Raw genomic sequence first — 25,770 nt, forward strand, 5'->3', positions numbered from 1 at the left:
ACTTCATGTGGTACATAACAATGATGAGCAGCATGTAGGAGAAATATTACCAAGAAAAAAAAAATATATATCACCAATATATAGATGAAATGATGATGCCCAGTATCACATAAAGAGTGGCAAAATTAGTCTTCTTTCCATTGTAAGTCTTTAAAGAAGAAAAATGCAATTAATGCTTATTTTATTTTGAAATTTGAATATGAAAAGAAATTGAACTTATGGATATACAAATACAGATAACCTAGAAAAGTACTGATAGAGAAGTGAAGTGATTTCCCATGGGTAAGTGTTGGTTAGTGGAAAAACTGAAATGAGAACATACATCTCCTTACTCTTTCCTAATGCAGGGATTGATTATCCTTCCATAATCCACCCTGCATTCCTTTCCTCTCAGTCCCCAAAATAGTCTTTTTCTGAATGCTTTATTCTGATGTGTTTGGTAGAACTCAAACTCCAAATCTGAAATATCACCTCAACAACTTCCCATGTCAGCTATTACTTTCCACTAGGCACTACGGAGTCTCCTCTACACATATGAACTTAGTGATCAAAGATATGAAAGGAAAGACATATGCAGATTTTGAGGCTGCCTACTCTGTGCCTCCCTCCTTCCTAGGGATGCTCACCAATGAATTCCAGAACAACTGGCATGACTTGAACAGGGTTGTAGGTTAGATGGTAGTAACCTATCAACATTGAATTCCTGATTGTGATTATTTTATCCTGCTTATGTGGCAGAATGTCTTTGTAGGAAATGTACTCTAAAGAATTCAGAGGTGATGCAGTATAATGTCAGCAACTTACACTCAAGTGATTTAGGAAAAATTATCTGTACTATTCTTACAATTTGTATATAAGTTTCAAATTATTATAAAAGGAAAAAAACAATTAAATATATCAGTACATCTGTCACATTTCCAAAATGTCTTCTGTGGAAGTCTAATACAGCTAAATGCTTAAAGAAAAAGTAGTTCTACAGTGAAATAAATTTGGGTAAAGTTACTCACTGTATTCTTTCTTGGTGACTCTCAATACATCTGAGCCTATCAAATATTCCTACAGATCATGCATTAGACATACTTTCAATTATCCATCCTTCCAGCCACATATAAATTACATACTTAAGGCCTACTATATGAAAGGAAATGTTCTGAGTAGTACAGATAGACAGATAATAGGGAAGGCAAGATCTCTCACCTCAGAGAGCTTACTGTTTTAATACAGAAAGAGACAAATAAATAAACTAATTTCAGATGGTGATAAGTGCTTTGAAGAAAATAAAACTGGGTGTTAGAGACTGGGAAGGTGGAGGTGCTGTTTTAGACAGTGTATCAAGGAAGGCCCTCTGAAGAGATGATGTTCAAGTTGAAATGAGCCAGAAATGGAAAAGTTTAGGGGAAGCATCTTCCAGACATAGGGCATACACGTCATTAAGATAGGAAAATAAGCTTATAATACTCATGGGGAAAAGTTTCTAAATTATCAAAATAATGAAATTTGTGTAAAAAATTTCTTAAAAATTCGTAATTTTTTTAAAGTAACTAGGCAAATTCTCTTTGGATGATGATTTTCTATTACTTCATAGCTTCTTTCAGAACCAATCCTTATTTTTATTTTATATTTGAAAACAAAGGTTATTCTCTCTCTGCATGTAAAAAGAAATAAATTGCCTGGTTTTTTTTTTTTGGTTTTTTTGTTTTCTGTTTGTTTTTTTCCTGGATGGTGTACTAGTGTGTTGGGAAAACATCATGAAGACATGTAGGCAGAAAAAGTAACCCCTGGATGAATGACTATATGCAGCTATGTTACTACCCACTCACTGAGGCAACAGCAGCATATACCTAAATTCAAGCCCTCTCTTCTAGAACTTCCACAGCACTGGATTTTGCGTATTGCCAAAGAACAACTTCAATTATATACCTTAAGGAAGGAAAATACACTTATGATTAGAGAATACAAACTACATAATCATTCAAGTATGGCTCGAGTTAACTGTGTGAACATAACACCAAACAAAGTCATAGACTGTATATATCGACACTGCTCTACATGTTAGACAAATTCTGAGTATTCTAAGAGGGGCCTGACTAGTATGCTAAGCTACAACAGGTAGAAAAAGAGAATATGCTTTGAAATGTGTTTTGTGTTCTAACTGGCTAACAGGGTTATGTGGAAGACAATACAGAAGCAAAGATGATGAAGAGAAGAGGCTGTATTCTCAAAATTGTGAACTAAGAAGAAAAATCCCTAGATCCTGTAAGTGGGGACAGCATGAAGTTAAAAATGATATAATGCTTGTGCGGGGGGGGGGGGCATTTTGTTTATGAGTACCAGGGCAAGTTCATCACAAAATAAATAAATTTAGGATACATATATGCCAATTTTTAAACGTTAATAAGATAGGCATATTGAAACAAAATAGGAAGGAAGGAATTTAACCTTGCATAATTAAAAAGAGAAAAGGTGCCAGTTTGAGAGTAAGATAAACTGGACATTAGCCCCAATTCCCCATTAACTGAGGAACCTCTGATATAACCTTTGACATTTTAAAATCTATCAAAGTCCTATAGGCTCAGTACTGTGTGATCTTATTTACTTTGGTATTTAATTTAATAGTAGGGAACTATTTATTTAGTTCCCTAAGTAAAAGCATTACTTAGAATGAAAACACAACAGTCCGACAGGAATCCTACCGCTTACTTGGGAGCTTTTTATTCACATAGAGCAGGGACTGTCAAACTGTGACCCAGGGGCCAAGTCTGACCAGCCACCTGTTTATGTATGACCTGCAAGGTAAGAATGTAGTTTTTACATTTTTAAATAGCAGGAAAAAAAGATCAAAAGAAGAAAAATATTTTGAGGCATAAAAATCATATGAAACTCAAATTTCATTTTTATAGATAAAGTTTTATCAGAACACAGCTAGCACATTTAAAAATGTATCATCTAAGGGGCTTCCCTTGTGGCGCAGTGGTTGAGAGTCCGCCTGCCGATGCAGGGGACACGGGTTCGTGCCCTGGTCCGGGAAGATCCCACATGCCGCAGAGCGGCTAGGCCCGTGAGCCATGGCCGCTGAGCCTGCGCGTCCGGAGCCTGTGCTCCACAACGGGAGAGGCCATAACAGTCAGAGGCCCACGTACCACCAAAAAAAAAAAAAAAAAAAAATCATCTAAGGCTGCTTTTGTACTACGAAGGATTAGCTGAGTGGGTGCAACAAGGGCTGTATGGCCCACAAAGTCTAAAATATACACTATCTGGCCCTTTCCAGATAACATTTGCCCGTTCCTGATATAAAGTACATATACTCACATGGTTATGCTCTAAAATGATAGGACTTATATTTTAACACTAGATCAAATGGTTCATTTTTTCCTTATCTCCAAGTATTTCATTCCAAGTCTTTCATGTTTCTAATGAAATATTAAATAATAATTTTATATTTAAAATGACTATTCCATAATATTGAGAGAATTTTTGTACACTCGAAAATCCATTTTCCTGATTTGTGAGATTTCTTAGGTATGATAAATTATTTTCTTTGGGTCAGCTTCTGATTTAAAGTTTGTAATGGGCTCCCTGAATTGAAAAATAAATAATAGTTCCTACAGTCGATACAAGATCTTTATAACAATACTGAGGAAAAAGTGAATAAATGGTTAAAAGTTATGTAAAAATAATAACTGCTTGAGAGTTTCACAATTTTGTAAAAGTGTTAGTATTAAAACTCATTCTAGAATGATTCAACTTCTGCTTCTGAGGGCATGAGGGGGTAAAAAGTCCAGAGTAATCCTCTCACTGCAAACAACTAGAACACCGTATAAAATATAGGAGAGGACTATTTTCAGACACTAGCAGTGCAGGACTGTGATCTCTGAGAAAAGGGAAACAAATAAGGCGAGCCCTACCATCACCCAAGGCTCTCAGCCAGGAAGCAATTTACTACTCCAGTACAGGAGGAAGAACCCAAATAGAGTCTGGCAATCTTGTTGACGTGAGGAGATGGAGAAAAAAGTACAAGGAGGCCAAGGTAGCTAGAATTTATGGGGTAGAGTTCCAGAGAGCAGTGAAAGTGTTCCAGCAGTTTAAATGAGGGTTCCCTTGAGTATTTAGCTAAATAAAAACCTGTACATGAGAAGGGTAAATTTCTTGAGACCAGCCAAGAAGAACTTCTAAGGAAAAACGTTACCAGGGAGTTCTAAGACAAAGGATTCACAGAGCTGATATGGGGCCAATATTTCAACAAGTTCCCTCCAGCAAGAGGGGAAAAACCTCACTGAATATACAAGGCTATCAGTAATGACCCCAGAAGGGCCACGTGCAGAAGCAGGGGAAAAGTAGCCCTAAAATAAAAGTTCCTCTAGACCCTCCTGAAAGGTGCTTGGAAGCCTAGAAAGCCTAGAAAGGATCAAACTAATATGCAATTTAAAATGCCTATTAGGAAAAAGTCCAATACACTTTAAAGAAATACTACAAAATCAAGAACTCAACATGTAAAATTCACAAATACCTGACATTTAATTAAAAATTACTGGACATACAAAGAAGTAGGAAAATGTGGCCCATAACCAGAAAAGTATCTGTCAACACAGAGACCCAGAAATGACAGACATGGTGGAATTAACAGGCAAAGACATTGAAAGGGTGTTATAAATATGCTCCATATAAATGAAAACAGGAATACAGGGAAGAGAGAAATGGAGAATTTTCAAAAAGACCCAAATAGAACTTCTAGAGATAATATATATATATAATATCTGAAGTGAAAATTTCACTGGATGAGATAAGCACTGCAGAAAAAAAGAAATCAGTGAACTTGAAGACACAGCAATAAAATCTAGCCAAAATCAAGTTCAGAGAGAAAAAGATGACTGTGAGACAAAGAAAGAATACTGTTATAAATGTACTACATTATATGAGATGGTATAAAATTATTTGATAGTAGAATGCAATAACAGGCATATTATAAATCCTAGAGCAACCACTAAAATAAGTAAATAAAAAGGTAGAAAAAAGAATAAGCCAATAAAGGAAAAAAACAATAGAGAAGATTAAATGGAATTCAAAGTAAAATTAATTCAAAGGAACGGTTAATAGAAAAAGAACAGCAAAGATGGTAGATATAAACCTAACCACATTAATATATACATTAAATGTAAATTATCTAAATACTCCAATTAAAAGACAGATTAAAAAAGCAAAACCAAATATATGTTATGAGAATCTCACACTAAAATAAGGAAATAGTTAAAAAATAAAAGGATAGAAGATATACCATGCAAACCAAAATCTTAAGAAATAGCCACATTTATATCAGAGAAGACAGAAGACAAGAGAAAAATAGTATCAGAGATGATGAGGGATATTTCATAATGATCAAGGGATCACTTCATTTGGAAGATGGAATAATTCTAAATGTATATGTACATAATACCAGAACTACAAAATACATTAAACAAAAACTGACAGAACTGAGGGGAGAAACAAACAAGCACCCAAAACAGTTGGAGACATCAACACTCCTCCCTCAGTACCTGAAAAGAACAGGCACACTGAAAGTCCAGCAAAGATAAAGAAGACTCGAACAGCACTATCAACTGAATTGATGTTTATAGAACATTTCAACCAACAACAGCAAAATATAAACTTTTATACTGCCCATGAAACACTCACCAAGATAGCCCATCTACTGAACCAGGAATAAGTCTTAACAAATTTTAAAAAATTGAAACTACACATAGTATATTATATTCCCTTAGCACAGTGGGATTAAATCAGAAATCAAAACCAAAATGATACTTGGAAAATTCCCAAACATTTAGAAATTTAACATCTTCTAAAATAACCTAAGTGCCAGAAATCACAAGGGAAATTAGAAAATACTTTGAAATGAATGAAAATGAAACCTAACCTATCAAAATTTTTGATGCAGCTAACAAGATGCTTTGAGGAAATTTACAGTTTTCTATGCATATATTAGGCAGAAAAGACCTAAAATCAATTATCTAAGCTACCATGGTAAGAGGCTACAAATTAAACCAAATAAGTAGATAGTTACAAATTAACAAAGAATAGAAACCAATGAAATAGATAACTGAAAAACAGAGAAATATCAATGAAACCAAAAACAGGTTCTTTGAAAAAAAAAATATAGTGTAATTGACAGACCTCTAACTAGACTGAATGAGAAAAGACAGAAATCAGCAATATTAGGAACAAAAGGGGAAACATTACTGAAGAGTCTACAAATATTAAAAGAACAAGAGGCCATTTATGAATGATTTTTTTTTAATTAAGTTATTTATTTATTTATTTTTGGCTGTGTTGGGTCTTCGTTGCTGTGCACAGGCTTTCTCTAGCTGCGGCGAGTGGGGGCTATTCTTCGTTGCAGTGCACGGGCTTCTCATTGCAGTGGCTTCTCTTGTTGTGGAGCACGGGCTCTAGGCACGCGGACTTCAGTAGTTGTGGCTCATGGGCTCAGTAGTTGTGGCTCATGAGCTCTAGAGCTCAGGCTCAGTAGTTGTGGTGCACGGGCTTAGCTGCTCCGTGGCATGTGGGATCTTCCCGGACCAGGGCTCGAACCCGTGTCCCCTGCATTGGCAGGTGGATTCTTAACCACTGCGCCACCAGGGAAGTCCCTATGAATGCTTTTATCTCAATAAATTTGACAACTATGATGAAATGAACAAATTCCTTAAAAGACACATTACCATAATGACTCAGGAAATAATACATAACCCAAATAACACTGTATCTATTAAAGAAATTGAATTTGTAATTTAAAATATTCCCACAAAGTAAACTCCAGTCCCCAATGCTTCATTGTAAATCCTATCTAACATATAAAGACAGAAGTAATACAAATCCTACATAAATTCTCCCAGAAAGTAGAGGAGGACACATTTCTCAATTGATTTTATAGGGCCAGCATTAGATTGATTCCAAAACCAGAAAAAGACATTATGAGAAAACTACACACCAATACCTCTCATAAACATACTTTCAAAAATCTTCAACAAAATAGCAAAATCAAATTCAGCAATATATAAGAAGAAATACAAGGTTGATTTTACATTTTTAAAAATCAATGTTATTAACTATATTAACAGAATAGAGGAGAAAAACAATATAATCCTCTCAATAGAGAAAAAATATTTAATAAATTTCAACACATATTCAAAATAGAAACTTCAGAAAACTCAGAATGGAAAAGAACTACCATTTGATAAAGGGCATCTGTAAAATACTGACATAATAATAAATAATAAATGTTCTGTTCAACATTATACTGGAGATCATAGCTATATGGAGGCACAAAAAAGAAATGAAAAGCATAAAGATGGGAAAGGAAGAAGTTAAAATGTCTTTATTTACAGGAGACAAAATTATTTGCATAGGAAATTCTAAGGCGTATACAAACTATATAGGGATTTCAGCAAGACTGTAGAACTTGTGTTCAATATACATATATCCATTGTATTTCTATATCAAACAACTAGAAATTTAAAAATTTTTAAATGCCATTATAATAGCATTAAACAAAATTAAATACCTGAGTTTATCCCTAACAAAATATGTGTAAGACCTATAAAATGAAAGCTACAAAACAAAGCTAAGACAAATTACAGAAAACTGAAATAAATAAAAATATATAACATAGTCATGAATTGGAAGATTCAAAATTGTTAATATGGCAATTCTTTGCAAATTCATCTACACATTCAATTCAATCTAAATCAAAATCCCAGGTTTTTTTTGTAGAAATGTACAAGCTGATTCTAAAATGTATATGAATATCCAAATGAACAGAATAATTAAAATAATTTTGAAAATGAAGAACAAAGTAGGAATACTTACAATACCTGATTTCTGGAGTTAACATTAACTTACAGCAATCCATATAGTTTGGTAATAGCCTAATGATAACATATAGAAAACTGAAACTGAATGGAGAATCCAAAAATAGACTATAAAATACTTGGTCAATTAATTTTTAAAAGTGCGATGGTAACTCAATGCAGAAAGAAAATATTTTCAACAAGTGTTGCTGAAACAACTGGATATTCATATGGAATAAAAATGAATTTTGCTTTTATATGACAGGATTTTGTATATGTAAAAATACTAAATGAAAATACATCATAAACCTAAGAGTAGAATGTAAAACTATAAAGCTTCAAGAAGAAAACAGGGAAAAGTTTTTATGACTTTAGGATAGACAAAGATTCAAAAGCATGAACCATAAAAAAAAAAAAGAAATATAGAAACAGTCACCTGATAAACCATACTTTATCAAATTAAAAACTTCTGCTGTCTTAAAAACATCATTATAGGGACTTTCCTGGTGGTCCAGTGGGTAAGACTCCACGCTCCCAAGGAACCCAGGAACCCAGGGGGCCTGGGTTTCATCCTTGGTCAGGGAACTAGATCCTGCATGCATGCCACAACTAAGAGTCCACATGCCACAACTAAGAAACCCACATGCTGCAACTAAAGATCCTGCATGCCGCAACTAAGACCCAGCACAGTCTAAATAAATAAATAATTTTTTTAAAAAGTCAACAAACAAAAATAATTGCATTTCAAAAAAATCATTATAAAAATTAAGTGGCCAATAATTACATTAAATGATTAAAACCACAAGATACCATTTCACACTCATTAAATGGCTAAATTTAGAAAGACTGACAATTCTAAATATCGGTGAGGACGTACAGCTGTGGTGCCTAAATACTGGTGAGGCTGTAGAGCTGCATTGATTCACCTTCTAATACAGCAGCCACTAGCCACATGTAGCCATTTAAATTTAAATTGATAAACTGAATAAAATAAAAAATTCACTTCCTCAGATGTACTAGCCATATTTCACCTGCTCAACAGCCACATGTGGCTAGTGGTTACAGTATTAGACGGTGCTGATATAGAACATTTTCATTATTGCAGAAAGTTCTATAGGATAACATTAATTTAGAACATCTAAAATGTTCACACATTGCTGGTAGGTATGTAAAATTTTACCATCACTTTAAAAAAGTTTGACACCTTCTTTGAAAGTTGAACAAAACTTACCATATAACCCAACAATTCCACTCCTAGGTATTTACCCAGCAGGGTTGGTGTCATTAGAGTGGGGAGCTGGAACTTCCACCCCTGCCCAGAAGTACAGCCATCTCCTCCCCAGATGTCAATGGAGGGTAAGTGGGACTCTGAACTTATACTTCTAGGTGGCAATAATGAGGCAGCACCCTTTCACCCTGGCAGGGAAGTATCAAAAGAGGCCTGCTAAATTGATATAAAATATAAAGTCTCATGACATAATACCCAAAATGTTCAGGTTTTAACTGAAAACCACTCATCATACCCCAAATCAGGAAAACCTCAACATAAATGAGAAAAGACAAACAATGGATGCCAATACCAAGATGACAAAGATTTAAGAATTATCTCACAAGGATTTTAAAGCAGCCACAATAAAAAGTTTCAATGAGAATTTTTAAGGGAGACAACACACTGGAAACAAATGAAAAATAGAAAGTCTAAGAAACAGAAGGTCTTAGCAAAGAAATAGAAGATACAAAGAATAAAATTACAGAACTGAAATTAAAAAGCCAAAGGATGGGCTAAACAGGAGAATGGAGGGGACAGAAGAAAGAATCAGTGAACTAAAAGATAAAACAACAGAAGTTACCCAATCTAAATAACAAAAGACATAGACTGAATACAAATGAACAGAGCTTCAGGGAGCTGCGAAATTATAACAAAAGATCCAACATTAATGTCATCAGAGTCTTGGAAGTAGAGGAGAAAAAGGGTAGGGCTGAAAAAATATTGGAAAAAATATGTTTGAAAAAAGTTTCCCAAATTTGGCAAAAGACATAAACCTATAGATTCAAGAAGCTGAACAAATCTCAAACAGCATAAATCCATAGAAATCCACACCACATATAGTCAAATTTCTGAAAACTAAAGACAATGAAAAAATCTTAAAAGCAGCAAGAGAAAAATGATCCTTTACCTACAGGGGAAAACCAATTTGACTATCAGTGGATTTCTCATAAAAAGCTATAGAGGTCAGAAGGAACTGGCACAATCTCTTTCAGGTGCTGAAAGAAAAAGAACTGTCAAGCCAGAATTTTTCCTCTAGAAAAATATCCTTAAGGAATGAAGAGAAAATCAACATATTCTTAGATAAAGGAAAGCTAAGAGAATTTTTTGCTAGTAGACTTGCCCTAAAAGAATGGATAAAGGAAGTTCTCTAAATAGAAAGGGAGTGAAAAAAGATGGAATCTTGGAACATCAGGAGGAAGGCCAAAAAGAGTAAAAATATGGATACATACAGTAAGAGTTCTTCTCCTCTTGTCTTCCAAATTATGCCTGACTGTTTAAGCAAAAATTATAACACTGTCTGATATGGTTCACAATGTATGTAAAGGAAATATTTAAAACAAGTACATATAAAATACATGTATGCATGCATATAATATACACCTATAAATAATACATCTACACATAAAAATATTAATTAAATGAGGGAGGATAAAGGAACTAATGGAAGGTAAGCGTTCTACACTTTGCTTGAAGTAGTAAAATGTAGCAGTGCCAGTGGTACTGTGGTACAGGAGACTGTGATCTGCTATAAATATACAATGTAATATCTAGAGCAATGATGAAAAAGTTATACAAAGAAATACATTTTAAAACACTATAGTAAATCAACATGGAATTCTAAAAAGTATTTAAGTAACGCACAGGAAAGCAGGAAAAGGAAAAGATAAATGAAAAAGAGGAAACAAACAGAAAACAAAAAATTAAATGGCAGACTTATTATTTGTTAACATATCAATAATACCTTCATTAGCAACAGACCCAAACTGGAAACAACTAAAATGTCCTAAAACAGGTGAATTGTTAAACAAATTGTGGTACATCTATACCATGAAATATACTAAATCAGCAATAAAAAGGAATGAACACACCACAATTTGGGTGGATCTCAAGGGCATTATGCTAAATGAAAATAGCCAATCTCAAAGTTTATATATATACTATATCATTCCATTTTTATGACATTCTTGAAATGACAAAATTATAGAGATGGATGACAGATTAGTGGTTTCCAGGAGTGAAGGGTGTGTGTGTGTGTGTGTGTGTGTGTGTGTGTGTGTGTGTGTGTGTGTGTGTGTGTGTGTGTGTGTGTGACTATAAAGGGACAGAAGGAGGGAAATCTTTCTGGTGAGATTGCCGTCTTGGTTACATGAATGTACACATGTGATAAAATGCCAAAGAACTATTATTCACTTTATATCAATATCAATTTCTTGATTTTGGTATTATTATTCTATAGTTATATAAGATGCAACTAATAGGAGAAACTGGGTGAATGGTACAGGGGACATCTCTGTACGATACTATCTTTGCAACTTCCTGTGAATCTATAATTATTTCAAAGTATGAAGTGAATCACCTTTGTGAATACTTTAGGAGCTCACTATTGGGGTCCGTATAATATGTATGAATAAAATTTTTTCCTTTTCTCTTTAAAAAAACGATCACAACAGCTTTATTCATAATAGCTAAAACCTGGAAACAACTCAAATGTTCATTAACAGGTGAATGGCTAAACAAATGGTTATGTAGTTGTACAATGGAATACTACTCATAAATTTAAAAAAGAATAAACCACTATACGCACAACATGGATGAATCTCAAAAATATTAAGCTGAGAGAAAGAAGCCACACACAAAAGAGCTCACAGTGAACAGTTCCATTTATACAACATTCTGGAATAGGCAAAACTAAGGTGATCAGTAGTTGCTAGGGCTTAAATGTAGGTAGAGGTTTTGAACAAAAAGGGACAGTTTGAAGTTTTCTGGGATGATGGATCTACCTGTATCCTGTTTGTAGCAGTAGTTTACATGGATCTGTACATGTGTTAAAGCTCACAGAACTAATAAAAAAGTAAATTTTACTGTATGTAGAAATTTAAAACAACAATAATAAAAACCATCATTTCCCATCACAGCTTTTAAGTCCCATCTTCAATTATTTGATAGATAAGAGTTGAACCTTGAACGTTAGTTTGAACGGCATGGGTCCACTTACATGCAGATATTTTTTAATACTAAATTCAATACTCAATATTTTTCAGTACTACATGGTCCATGGTTGGTTGAATCCGTGGATGTGGACGAAATGGAGATGCAGAGGGCTGACTATAAATGACACCTGGATCAACCCCTCTGTTATTCAAGGGTGAGCTGTATTCTACTCCTACTACTGTCACTACCTAGTTGGTACTGAGTAAGTAATTTACCCCCTAACCCTTGGTTTCTTTTTGTAAAATGAAAGGAAATAATTAAATGATCTGTAAAGCTTCCTATTCCATGCTTCTGTTAAATTTGTATTATCTCATAATTAATAAGGAACACAAAATATTTCTATGCACTCAAGCGGATTCTATAATCTTGCTTCAGACAGTATGGTCTGGCTTTCAATATTCTCTGCTATTGGTTTTCTGTGATCTTTTTATGGGCTCTTAATGTCTGACCTTAGTTACTAGCTTTGAGTAGATGACTCAGACTATATGGGCTATACAAGATTTCTATTCTCTTTATCACATCAGACCTTCTCTATATTTTGCTTTTAAAAAGTCTGTGAACCAGTATGCATGCTAGAAAAATGACATCTGCTATTTTTAATTTTATAAGACATGTGGTATTGGCATTACTGGAAAAGAGACAGTAAGCCACTTTAAATGGTTTCACTCAATAGAATAAAGTACTTTTTTTTTTAAACCTGTATGGAAAATCTGCAGTTCTCCAAATCTCTTACAATCCTTCATATCTCCTGTAGAAGACCAGGAGACTAGCAACATCTCAGACTACCAAGTCTTATATTGAAATGTTCTGTTCCTATATAAGAATGAGCAAAGCCAGCAAGGGAATTCATACAATTTTAATTTCAAATTCAGTGTTCATAGAAAACCCTGGTTGCAATCCCAAATAGCCTTTGGTTTAATTTTTTTTTTTTTTTTTGGAGATGGGGTTTCATAAAAGAAATAAGACTGGAGAAAAAATGAGTATCTATTTCAACAACACTCTCAATTACATCCAACAGAATAATTTCTGAATACTTATAAAAATTATCCAATATTCTCACTTTGAGAAATAAAAGTGGCATATATATATGCCAACAAATATTCCATTAACTATACTTGCTTGATACTATTTTTCTCTGATAAATCCAAATAACCAGGCAACTACAGATGAACTGATAATACAAATGTAGGCCAACTGATTCTGTTACTCTCCTTTATCACCTACATTTCTTTTCTTTTCTTTTTTTTTTTTTTTTTTGCGGTACGCGGGCCTCTCACTGTTGTGGCCTCTCCTGTTGCGGAGCACAGGCTCCAGACGCGCAGGCTCAGTGACCATGGCTCACGGGCCCAGCCACTCTGCGGCATGTGGGATCCTCCCAGACCGGGGCACGAACTCGTGTCCCCTGTATCGGCAGGCGGACTCTCAACCACTGCGCCACCTGAGAAGCCCTACATTTCTTTTTTAAAAAATATGAATCAATTCATTTAATTCTTTAAAATACATACTAAGATATAAAATAAGTCCTGAGCTACATATAACTGTTAAATAGCAATACATTTGGAAAAGGAAAACTAATCAGTATTTCCTTATAACTCCACTGTCATGTTAACCTTTAAGAAGGAAGCTGCAAATCTAAGTTTATCGCACTTCCTCAGTGTTGAGACCACACATGCAAACACACATACATACACCCACACACACAAACCAACATCTCTGTGTTTCCCTCACTGCCATCCTTAGACTTACTGAAGATGACATTGAAAAGGATCTGACAGTTCCTCAAATTTCCATACATCTATTAAGAACTTATCTCATTCTTAGAAAGTACCCTGGTACAGAAACTAAACCCCATACAAAAAAGCAAATCTAGTGATATATTAATACTGAATCAATCTCCTGGCAGAACATTTTATTTAGTGCTACCAAATTTGTAAACAAGACTGAAAAAAAAAAGTGTTTCAACAATTTCTTTATAGAAGTAGTTTTATAAAAAATTAAAAGGCTTAATGTATTGAACCCATGTCTTCTGAACTACTGGTATACTGAGGGAATCTTTTAAAATGAATGAGGCACCATCCTGGAAGCCTGGCTCTTTAACCCTAAAGCCAAACAAGGGAAACTCAAAAATCACAGGAAAAAAAAAAAAAATCAAAGTCCTCAGCTCAATATCATAACTTTATTATGACCACTAAATCACAGCTGGCCAATGAAAAGCTAACTGTAGTCCTTAAAACTCACTGTAGTCTGGGTAAGCAAGACAGTCATATTATAATAGGTACAATTCAGTAAAAAAAACTGTTTATGTCAGGTGTTTAAAGTTTCCAGGAGACTAGCTCTTGAGTTATCTCAAAACAAAACCTAAATATCAACTACTGTGAAGTGGCCTTTTCATTTTTTCCTTTAAAGAGCTTTAAAAGCAGTGGTTGAAAAAACTCTTGCGCATGTTTTGAGGCCAGATTCAAAACAGAACTAAAGACCAGTCTATTCAAGTTTTCCTCAAATGCCATTTCCCTGGATACCATGGATCTGATGACATTAGAATGGGAGCTGGTTGCGAGGCGGGGCTCTGTAGGGAAGGGCATGTGGAAGAAACGTCAGCCAACAGGGCAAAAGAATCTTTAAAATTCTCTTAAGGAAGAAAGACTTTAGGAAAAACATTCTTCTTCTCTAACTTAAGAGAAGTTAAGAAATCTTACACTGTTAAGAAGTTAAGAAATCTTACACTGTTACTTTCAATTTTGTTGTGTACCTATTCCATCCTTTATTGTTTTATTTGATTAGAAACATATGGAAGATCCTCCTTCCATTTATTAGTTCTATAGAATATAGTTTATAAAAAACTTTAATATAGAATAAAAATAGAAATTTTATTAATGACCGAATTTTCATTTCCACAGAGAAAGCACCATCACATCATGTAATCTAGAAAATCACCTCCTTTTAAAGGAAGGAAAATTGGGGGTCAAGACTGTAAAAGAATAACTGCTAACATCCATATTCTAGTTTTAAGATAATTTTCTTTCCAATTAAAAAAATACATATTATTTACAGAAAGCTACCAAGGTAAAGCAATTTGTTGTTCTGCACAGCAGGATCACTGGCATGGGGACAGTTAATGTTTCCACAGCTACAGAGTGGAAATAGGAAAGAAAATTCAGTTCACATCACTAAAGGCAATGAAATAATTAAATAATTTCGTGTAAAATTTAGCTTCCTACACGAATTTGTTCGTTTGTCTTATATCCTTTTGAATTAACTGTCTTAAGTTCTCCTTAGCTCATCTACAATTTACAAGTACTTTATTACGAAGTATGGTTTCTCTATGAATTATCAATACTTTGTTGAGGATAAAACAATTCAAATAGTACACTATTGATAAACACAAAAATACTAAAAGTCAATTATACCTACTCCTAATCCAGGAATAAATGAAAACAAATATTAAATCAACTTGTAGACCCTAGTTTTTGCCCCCCTCCTTCCCTCTTTGTTTCTGCTATTTATACTGCTGTAGTCGTTACTACTTTTATACTAGGGAATGTTTCTTTTTCCTGCTTGGATTTGTTTCATAAATCATTGAATTCTCACTTTCTCCCACAACAGGACTTCATCACAAAGATGTAATTAATCCCACTAAAGCAAGGAAACATGGCAAACTTTAGGTTGACAGTCAGTCATTTAGTTTAGGCTCAGCTATGTGACCCTAGACCAATTCAATTGCTCATCTGTACAATGATGATGATGATATTTAATCCACAAGATTGTGGTGAAGCTTGTATGAGATTAATGTATGTGAAAGAGCTTTGGACGTTTAAAGTGTCATACAAATGTAAGGGTCTCAGTTTCTTCATCTATCATATAGGAGGATTCAGTTAGGTGATCTCTAAAGACTTCTCATCTCTAAAAAGTCTTTGATATTTACGTATGAATCACATTAAAAAATCTACTTACTCTTGGGATAATTTCATAGTTCTAAGAGACTTAGGGAACCATTAACTCAACCTTCTCATCTCACAAAATGAGTCCAAAAGCAGGCTAAGAGACTGGCAGATCACAAAAGTCAGTAGGAAAGTTGGGAGTAGGAAGGACTCAGACCTGACTCCTACCTCAACATCCTTTCTATCATGTGATGTTGTTCACTATTCTGTGAATTTAAACTCTCTCTTCATCACAGCTTAAACAATTATCTTTACAAACAGATTACAATGAAAAGCTTATTAAGAAAATGTGAATATTACTCTGGTGAAGATGACTTAACTATTAATAGTCCAATTAAAAATGTTTACAAATGTCACTAATAGCAAAAGGAGCTTAGATCAAACTGTCCAGCTATTCAGTTGGTTTGTGTGATATTCAGTTTTAAGTCAATAGGTATGATGTAAATCCTACCTAACCTTTCACAGTACAGAGTTTTAATTCTGCTTTTGTTACTTACTAGCTATGTGATTTTGGGCAATTTATTTCTCTGAGCTTCAGTCTCTTCCTGTTTCTTTAAAACAGGGATAATACCAAGTATGTCACCTGGCTGTTGTGAATTAAGTGATCTAGCTCATGTTAAGACCCTATGACAGTGTCTGGCACATACTAAGTGCTCTACAAATATTAGTTTCCTTCTCTAATCTTCTAAGCTTTAGGAGAATAGAGACTGTTTCCTCTCCTTTTACTTTATCAAAAATATTTATTAAATTAAATATATGGGGTCCTGGTCCTCAACTTCAGTTATAAGCAATTGTACAACTAAACCTAAATAAAATGAGGAGCAGTGTGACAAAATGGAAGGTAAATGGGGTTTGGAGTCAACAAATCTGAGTTTGAATCCTTGACTGACTATCTAATAGCTTTTTTACCTTGAGCAATTTACCAGACCTCTCAAGCTTCTTATCTGAAAATGTGACTTTTATCTAGCTTTTTATGATTCTGTTGTTCATATTAACAGACATCACAAATACCTAGAAAGGGGCCTATCTTATTCATCTTTGTCTCTTCCATACTAAGGCAAAGTTCAAAATTATAAGTTCTGCTGTTGGAATAAGGCAGGAGATTGAAAAAAAAAAGAGATTCAAGATTAGAATAAATGTGTTACATTAAGAAAAGAAAAAGTACAAACCCAGTTTAACTGGCACCAACTCTAGGCATTATGTCATTGCTTCCTTTTCTTTCCTGAGGAATGGACCTCAAATATTCTTTTCCTACAGGAAGAGCAAAGTGGGGAATGTTTATTAGTGAAGGTCATTTGACTCACACTTTAAAACTGAGCATTTTAAAATTTACCATAACGAAGTGAGAGAGTGGCATGGACATATATATACTACCAAATGTAAAATAGATAGCTAGTGGGAAGCAGCCACATAGCACAGGGAGATCAGCTCCGTGCTTTGTGACCACCTACAGGGGTGGGATAGGGAGGGTGGGAGGGAGACGCAAGACGGAAGAGATATGGGGATATATGTATATATATATAGCTGATTCACTTTGTTATAAAGCAGAAACTAACACACCATTGTAAAGCAATTATACTCCAATAAAGATGTTAAAAATAAAATAAAATAAAATTTACTATAAGACAGTACTTACCATAAGCCAATACTCACTCTATTTAATGGACTTGTTTTTAAGAGATAAAATAACCAAGAGGTGTTTTACTTTAGAAAATACTACAGGTCTAAATAGACAAAAAGTATCCTTACCTCAAAAATTACTTTCAATGAATAACAATGCTTTGTTAAAGATGACTTAAACTACTCAGAAAAGGATTGCACAAAGCACTGTAGTTTATTACAGTATGCAAAAATACTTCTAGAGCTATACTTAATCTTTTGAGTGAAGGGTGAGTGGTGAGGTATACACAACTATGAGAATCTGATGAAAACTATGAATTGATGCCCAGAAAAATGCACATACGTGCATCAAATTTTGCATATAATTTTAGCTGAGTCATGAAACACAGTCATTATCCTATAGATCTCTAAAACCTGTTAGCAGATGCTAAGCAACCTCTGTTTTTGAGTTTTTCAAAATAATGGATTTATAGGATTTTAGAACCTTAAGCAATTTAGCAGTCATCTAATGCAAACTGCTAATAGAAAAATGAAAAAATAGTCCCCCAGAAAGTTAAAAAGAATTAGGTAAAGCCTTACTGCACTCAGGAACAGAGAGGTGTCCAACTACCATGCTAATCCACATAAGACTGACAGTGCAAAATTTAGTATAAGTCAGTGCCTTTGGGTCAGAGTAATTATCACAATGGAACCAGAACTGACTTTCAAATGGTCGTTTGGTCTAAACACATAATAGATCATCATTGATGGTTAAGAAAATGAAATTTGGACATGTGAAAAAGCTGATCAAGTCATTTAATCTTTCTTATCCTCAGGTTCTTCAAAACAAAATGGAAATAATAAAACCTACCGTTATAGGATTATTTTAAGGATAAAATCTGATAATATGCATAAAGTATTTAACACAGTGCCTAGGTACATAGTAGGTGCTCATGAAATGATATGAATTTTAAAATATTTCTTGTCAAGTCATGGAATTGGGTAAAATATTAAATAAAATCTCAAAGTAAATGAGATGCTTTCCAGCTAAACAAAATAACTAGCAAACATTTACTGAGTATCTATACTATATTATTCAAGGTGTTACCGAGGATACAAAAAGGATAAAGCTGTCCTCCTTTCAAGGGAAACTAGGCAAAGACACAGAGTTTTTTTCCTTCTCAGTTTCCTTCTTGGGTTCCTTTTTCATTTCCCCTCAGGGCTCAGCTTTCTGCCCACTTCATACTCTACCCATATCCTCTGTACTCCCAACAGGACTGAGAGGACCTTCACATGAATACTTCTAATCCTGACCTTTCACCTGAGCATCAGACTCCTATATCTTGTTGTCTTCTGTTTCCACCTGAAAGTACCATAGTAAAATACATTAAAAACTTTTCCTAACATCTATTCCTTCTTTAAATCCCCTGCTATAGTTATTAACAGCCACTTAGACACTCAAATCAAAGTCCAACGGTAATCTCACATTTCACCAATCACTTTAAATGTCTGATTCATTTCTACTCTAAACACTTTCCATGTCTATGTCCTCAATTCATCCCTATTAATAGTATCCAAATCCAGGGCATTATCTCTCAATATGACTAAATCAGTAATCTAACTGTCTACCCACCTCTACTCTTACCCTACCTCAAAATCATTTACCATAATCCTGCCAAAATGATCACTCTAAAATGAAAATCTTGCCACACCGTATGTCAAACCCTTCAATAGCTATCTATTATCCACAGAATAAAGTCCAAGTTCACCCAAAAAATAAATGCCCAAGTATGACATATAAAGTCCTCATGGCTCATGCCTATCTCTTCAGCTTCATTTCCTATCTCCCACTTCATCACACTACGGCCATACTGAACTATTTGTCAAGCTTCACGCTGTTCTCTTTGTTGACATAAACTTACACTTCTTCCATGAATAGGAAATTCTTACTTGTTCTTCAAGATTCAGGTCCAAGATCATCTTCTCTGGGAAGCTTCCAGAGTATACTTCCCTACCCCACCAAGCTCACGCATTATCACAACAAGCACTCAGGAGATATTTGTTAAATGGAACTGAAACTAAGAAAACTAACAACAAGCAGCAAATAATTTATACATATCAAGCCAGTGAGAAGGGCAACTAAATGGATTTCAGTGTTTCTTTGGAAAAAAGTCTTGATCTAGGGATACGAGGAGTAATAGTTCAGATTGTTGAAGAAAGGAAATTAAAGTATTTGAGTGAGTAAAACAGAGATGGAAATGGACACATTTAGAGGAAACGTGTAAGACAAGACTGGAGGGATAGTAAACAGCAGATATAAACTCACGAATGTAGCCATCCATATAAAAAAATTTAGAGACACAACCAGTAAATCACCAAAGATTTTTAAACAGTTTTCTCTGAAACTGTATGATGTAGTTGCCATTTACAGACACTACCCTCTACTTCAATTAAAGAGATATTAGTTTAGAAAGATGCTTTCATCTTTTAGTTAATCTCTTGCATTTTTATAAGTTTGAGGAGATACTCTCATTTAATTAGCATGTACTGAAGAACTTTACATAAAATCCTGAAATTATAACATATCTCTATATGGCACAATAGTTTACTGAAATTGGAATAAGGTAACACAGACTCTCTCTTTCAGTTAGTTCAAGGGCTAGTCAATCTCATTAAATAATCTTTAATATTAGAACATTAGGTTGCTCCAAATCAGCAGGGGAAAATGAAAATATAGTAAGCTTAATGCCAATTCACAGAGGAATTCAACTGTAAATATTTTGCTTTCTGAATGCAGAATTAAAGAATATCAATCCTGAAACTTAAATACACTAGTCATAGTACAGAAGAACAGATGTATGAGGTATTCCCATATGAAGAGCGAAGATTAAGGTTATCTACCATGAATAAGAAGAGGAAAAAAATGCTGTTATCCCTGAACTATACTTCATGACACAAAATCTGCTTGCAGTAAAAACAGAGAAGACTCACCCTAATATATTAACTAGAAAACCACACAATAGTCAGAAGAGGATTACGTTAGAGGAATAAATAAAACAATTAAATCAGCCACCCCAAACTGAAGCATCTCTAAGTGGATGTCTGTATCATTGTATCTTTGTTATTTTATATACTTGACAATATAGCTGTATAAGATAATAACAACCTTAGGCACATCTTCTATATCAAGAGGAAAGGTGATTAGAAAACAGATATATGTAAATAAGCACAGAAGCACTTTGGAGCTTAAAAATCATTTGCATGGAGTTGTATGTCTTCTTGTCCTTGACTGTAAATGCCAATTCCCTGCTTTCAGGTTTGCAGACAGTAAAAAGAGAGATACAAAGCTGAATGTTAATTTTCAACATAACACTGATGTTATGACAGAAGAGATGGATGATTCTCACTCTCACATCATACCTGCCATTTTAAAACAACCCTACTGATATGAACTAACATTCATGAATAATAGGTTAAAAAAATCCTTTTGAGCTGTTGTATTTAAGCAAATTGACAGATATGAATGCACAAACACTAGTCTTGGATCATGAAATTCCCTCACACATGAACATCACTGTAAAATAAATTTTTCTAAGAGAATAGACACTGAAAATGTTGCAAGTCTGCTAAAGAGAAAAACATCAAGCTATAAAAGAAACTGGCAGCCTACCAATATGATGGTGATGAACATGTTATGCTCAAGTGTGCTGTAAATGATCATTTAAGAGGCTGTCAGTCAATGTCACCTATATTTCTTTAATATTCTGTTTTGTGAAAAGACCATTGGCTTAGGGAATATGGAATCATCCATCTGCAAGAGCAAACTGTTTTTGTCTGATATGGATTTATTTTTTCAACAAGAAAAGAGAGATATGTATTTCTTGGGACCATAATCTCAAGCATACATTGAGACTAATGTCTGTACTGTACAAGTGTAAGGATTATTCATAAAAGAGTAGATTTTATACACACACAGTCGATTCTTGCTATGTGTGGTAGTTAGGTTCTATAAAGTTTCTGTGAACACTGAATTGGTGAATACTGTGCTTCCATTGCTTCTAGGAAATGGGAAACACAGGGTTAGGTTCCTGCAAGCCTCTGCTTACAACATTTTATCAACCTATCAATATGTAAGTTTTTTTTTAATGTGTACTTAAGAGATACCTTATTTAATATATACTGTTGATTCATTAAAATCGAACTCACAGCCAACAGCACAGCTCATAACTGAACAAAAGCTTATCTAACACACTTACTTTCGCCATTAGGCACATCACAACCTTCTTGTGCTTAAGCACACTACACGGTACTTCAGCACAATATCTGGAGGCCATGTTAAACAGTGAAATCACCCCCCAAAAAAGCATAAAAATGTGAAAAACATGGCACTAAGGAGATGGCAAAAAAGATGCTTCTTTATAGTACGTGAGTTGAAATAAGAAGGCAAGATGTCACCTTGCTCAACCTCAGCTTAAAATGTACACATCACGCATCTCAATTTTTTTGCCACTCTGCCTATGTCTGCAAATGATTGTGAAAGCACGACAATTACTGATTTGGGAGTTTAAATCTTAGCAAGTAAGTGAATTTGCAAATATGGAATCCATGAATAATGAGGATCAAATGTGTATATATATTTACATATGTGTGTGTGTATATGTACACACACATATGAACGATGTGATATATGACATCTGGCAGGAAAGACAAGTTATGGGACTCTCTGGTTTGAGACTCCCCTAAGGTCCAGTCCTATATTTCCTTTTGGCACACCAGATACATCTACCTGAATGTCCTACCAGCACTTCAAACTTAAAAGACCAAGCTCATCTTCTGCACCTACCTTAAACCTGTCTTCTGCTATATTACTTCTCCAATAATAGCACCATCTCATCTATTCATTGTGACTCTGACTCCCTTCTCCACCTTAGCCAGGGAGTAAATCATGTTGATTCTTCCTCTGAAATATCTCTTAAAGTTATCTCCCCCTGCCCAACCCCACTACAGTTATCACTAAATGCCTTTCTATCATTTGGACCATTGGCACAGTTTACTGTCTTCCCTCTCTATCTTCTACCCCAGAATCACAGGTGATATTATTGTCAGTGTTATTTTTCCAAACCTAATTACACTCTCTTGTACCCATAAGATGAGCTTGAGACTTCTTGGTATGGTATACACGTTCTTTTATGACTTGACACCAAACCATCTTTTTAGACTCACCTACTGACACACTTCTCTGATAAACTGTATATTCTAGCCATGATAATTTATTTCCCATTATTTGAATATATCATACTTTTTAAAGGCCCTTTATGTATCTTATAAATTTCACTAGCAATCTTCTTTCTTCCATTTTCTACTTGCCCTTAAGGCTTCTGCTGATGGTACCTCCTCTGTGAAGTCTTTCCTGATAAGCCTCTATCTCCACCTCAGGCCAAGTTAGTCAGTCTTGCCTGTTCTTCCACAGTATTTTCACATACTTCTATTACAGAATTCCTTAAGTTAAGTTCTAATTATTAACAGAGAAAGTACGAGAATGCACAAGGTTGGCCAATTACTATTATAGTTAGGTGGTGATGGAGATTCATTATACCACTGTGTACCATAGTGTGTATGTTAAATGTCCATTAAAGGAAAGCTACAAAATTTAGGGTGGGGGTGGGGGGAGGAAGGGGGAGGGAAGAAGGGAAGGTGGGAGGGAGGGAGGGAGGGAGGGAGGAAGGGAGGGAGGGAGAGAGGGAGGGAGAGAATTTGTCTACAAGTAATCGAAAACCTGACTTATGTGTGACTTAAACAAATAGGGTACTAATTTTTTCCTCCCACATAAGAAGTCCAGAGATAGGTAGTCAAGGGTCGGTATTGAGGCTCAAGAAGGTCATCAAAGACCAAGGCTCTTTCTATCTTTTTGCTCCATTAATTGTGTTGATTTGCTGCTTCAAAGCTGTTTGCTATAGATGCAGGCATTACCTCTGCGTTCAAGGCAAGAAAAAGGACAGTGTCAGTCACACCTTTACCTCTTCAATAGAAAAAACAAAAGCTTTTTTCGGTGCCCTCAGGAAACTCAGCGTATATCACATTGTCTATGGCTGTCCAACAGTGCCTTAATGGCCTGATCCCCTTGAGGGCAGAGACAATTTTACTTTAGCAACCAATCCAGTACCTAGCACATAGAGGTTCTTTGTAATTAATGAATGTATGAGTCTAATAAAGGAAACAGTGGCAAGTATCATAACACAAACTCTGCTTTCCTTATTTTCTTTTTTGTTAAATAATATAATAAAAGGTGCTCTAAAAATTACCAGTGCTATACAAATAAGAGATTATTAGTATTACAGTAGTTTGACATCTACAATCATGAAATATTTTACAATTATTGCTCTCTCTGTAGAGTACCAGAGGATTAATAAGAAGTCAAGAGACCTGAATTTTTGTCCAAGCAAAACACCCAATCTTGATGAACCTCAGTTTACCTAAAAAATAATGTTTATTTCCTAGGGTTGTTCTCAGGATAAAGTAAATATAAATAATATGAATGCACACTAAAATATATAAAACACTATAAACACATGCATTATAAAAATAATGGTTCTGTTAAGTCTTGAGAGGAATCTTACAGTTCTTACGTAGTATGCATAGAGTTATATACCATCTGGCACACCAATAATATCAATTGAAACCTAAAACACTATCAATATCTGGTATGGATGCTGGGCATTAGTCCATGGGTAGATGAGATTCTGGACTTGCCCCGGTTCTTTCATGACTATAGGGAAGTAAACTAATAACTGTACCTTACATTTACACCTATTAAAGAAAGAATGCTTTATAAAATAAAATTGGTGTCTCAATGCAATTATATAATACATACAATTTGCAAAGCAGGATATGAAAAACAAAATAAACTGGTTAACACAGAACAGATGACATCAAATCCCAATTCATCAATTAATAATTGCTACCAGTAAATATGAACAGCCTAAAGTATGCCAAGGTCCTAAAGCACTTCTAAGTTAAGTCAAGTGAGACTTAAAACAGTAGAAACATTGAATACTAATTTTCCTCTGGCTTTAATAACCCTGACTGAGCTGATAAAGAATACGCCTCAAGGTGACCTTATAGTTCATACATACAGGCAACACTGGTGGTCAGAACTATTTCTGATAAATGATAACCTCAGTGGCTTGGTTTCCAGGCTTTTATTAAGCTGTATATTTCCTCATATGTAAGAATGTTATATTAAAATAAGCATTGCATACATATAACAAAAAACAGGCCAATACTAAAGAAGAGAAAAATGACAGTTCTAAATCAATAAAGTCTCCACAGAATATTATAGTAAGAACTGATGCATCTTCACTTTTATTGGATTTGGAGACAACAGCTGCTGTGAAGAAAAACAGTCTTCTGTCAAGTCTGTTTAATTAACTCTCACTTCTCAAACATTCAAATACCTTACTTAACCTTATTACTAAAGGCTTACCATTTCCTGATTCATTTAAGCAGAAACTATTCTCTGTGTAGGTTACCATGGAATTATTTAATACTGGAAACTGACTCATCTTACTACAAAAAACTGCATCAAGACGTAGGCCAGTAAATTCCAGCAGAGCACTGCATAAAGCATCATTAGGTCATAAACAGAACTGAAAAATTCTAAGAGTGGATCAGACTTCTTACAATTATGCCCACAGGAGGAACATCTATTTCAGTAAGTGACGTAAATGTTAGAATGGTAAGAATGAGTTTATGTTTTACAGCTGTTAACTACCCAGTTTCAACTACTTTGATTCTTGTTTTTAAACAGGGAGAAACACAAGGTTTCTCTTTCTGTTTTATGTGCATACATAGCTTTATCAGCTAAAACTTCAACAGGGAATGCTTCTCCAATAAGAATTTAGAAGTATCTGATATAAACAATAAATTATTTGTCAATGTTTGTAAAAATAAAAGTTATAAGTGATATGTTTACAATGAGGAACTATTTAAAATATTTAACTTTGCAAATGAAGGAGGAAGTATATTAACTTAAAGATTCATTGTTCTTTAAAATACTCATTTTCTCTCATTAAAAAAGAGGATATCATATATTAATAAAAGGTTCAATACAGCAAGAAGATATAACAATTATGAATGT

General features: G+C 34.4%; 1 protein-coding gene across 4 annotated transcripts in view; it reads right to left on the minus strand.

Annotated features, from left to right (window-relative positions):
* PEAK1 (pseudopodium enriched atypical kinase 1) overlaps window positions 1-25,770 on the minus strand; it is a 295,173-nt gene that overhangs the window by 148,187 nt on the left and 121,216 nt on the right. For all 4 annotated transcript variants that reach the window (XM_060005562.1, XM_060005563.1, XM_060005560.1 and 1 more), the window contains one exon: window positions 17,204-17,285. The gene's annotated coding sequence lies outside the window, so the exon portion shown is untranslated. The remainder of the gene's footprint in view (window positions 1-17,203; window positions 17,286-25,770) is intronic.

This window comes from Delphinus delphis, chromosome 2, assembly GCF_949987515.2.
Source record: "Delphinus delphis chromosome 2, mDelDel1.2, whole genome shotgun sequence".
Classification (NCBI taxonomy): domain Eukaryota; kingdom Metazoa; phylum Chordata; class Mammalia; order Artiodactyla; family Delphinidae; genus Delphinus; species Delphinus delphis.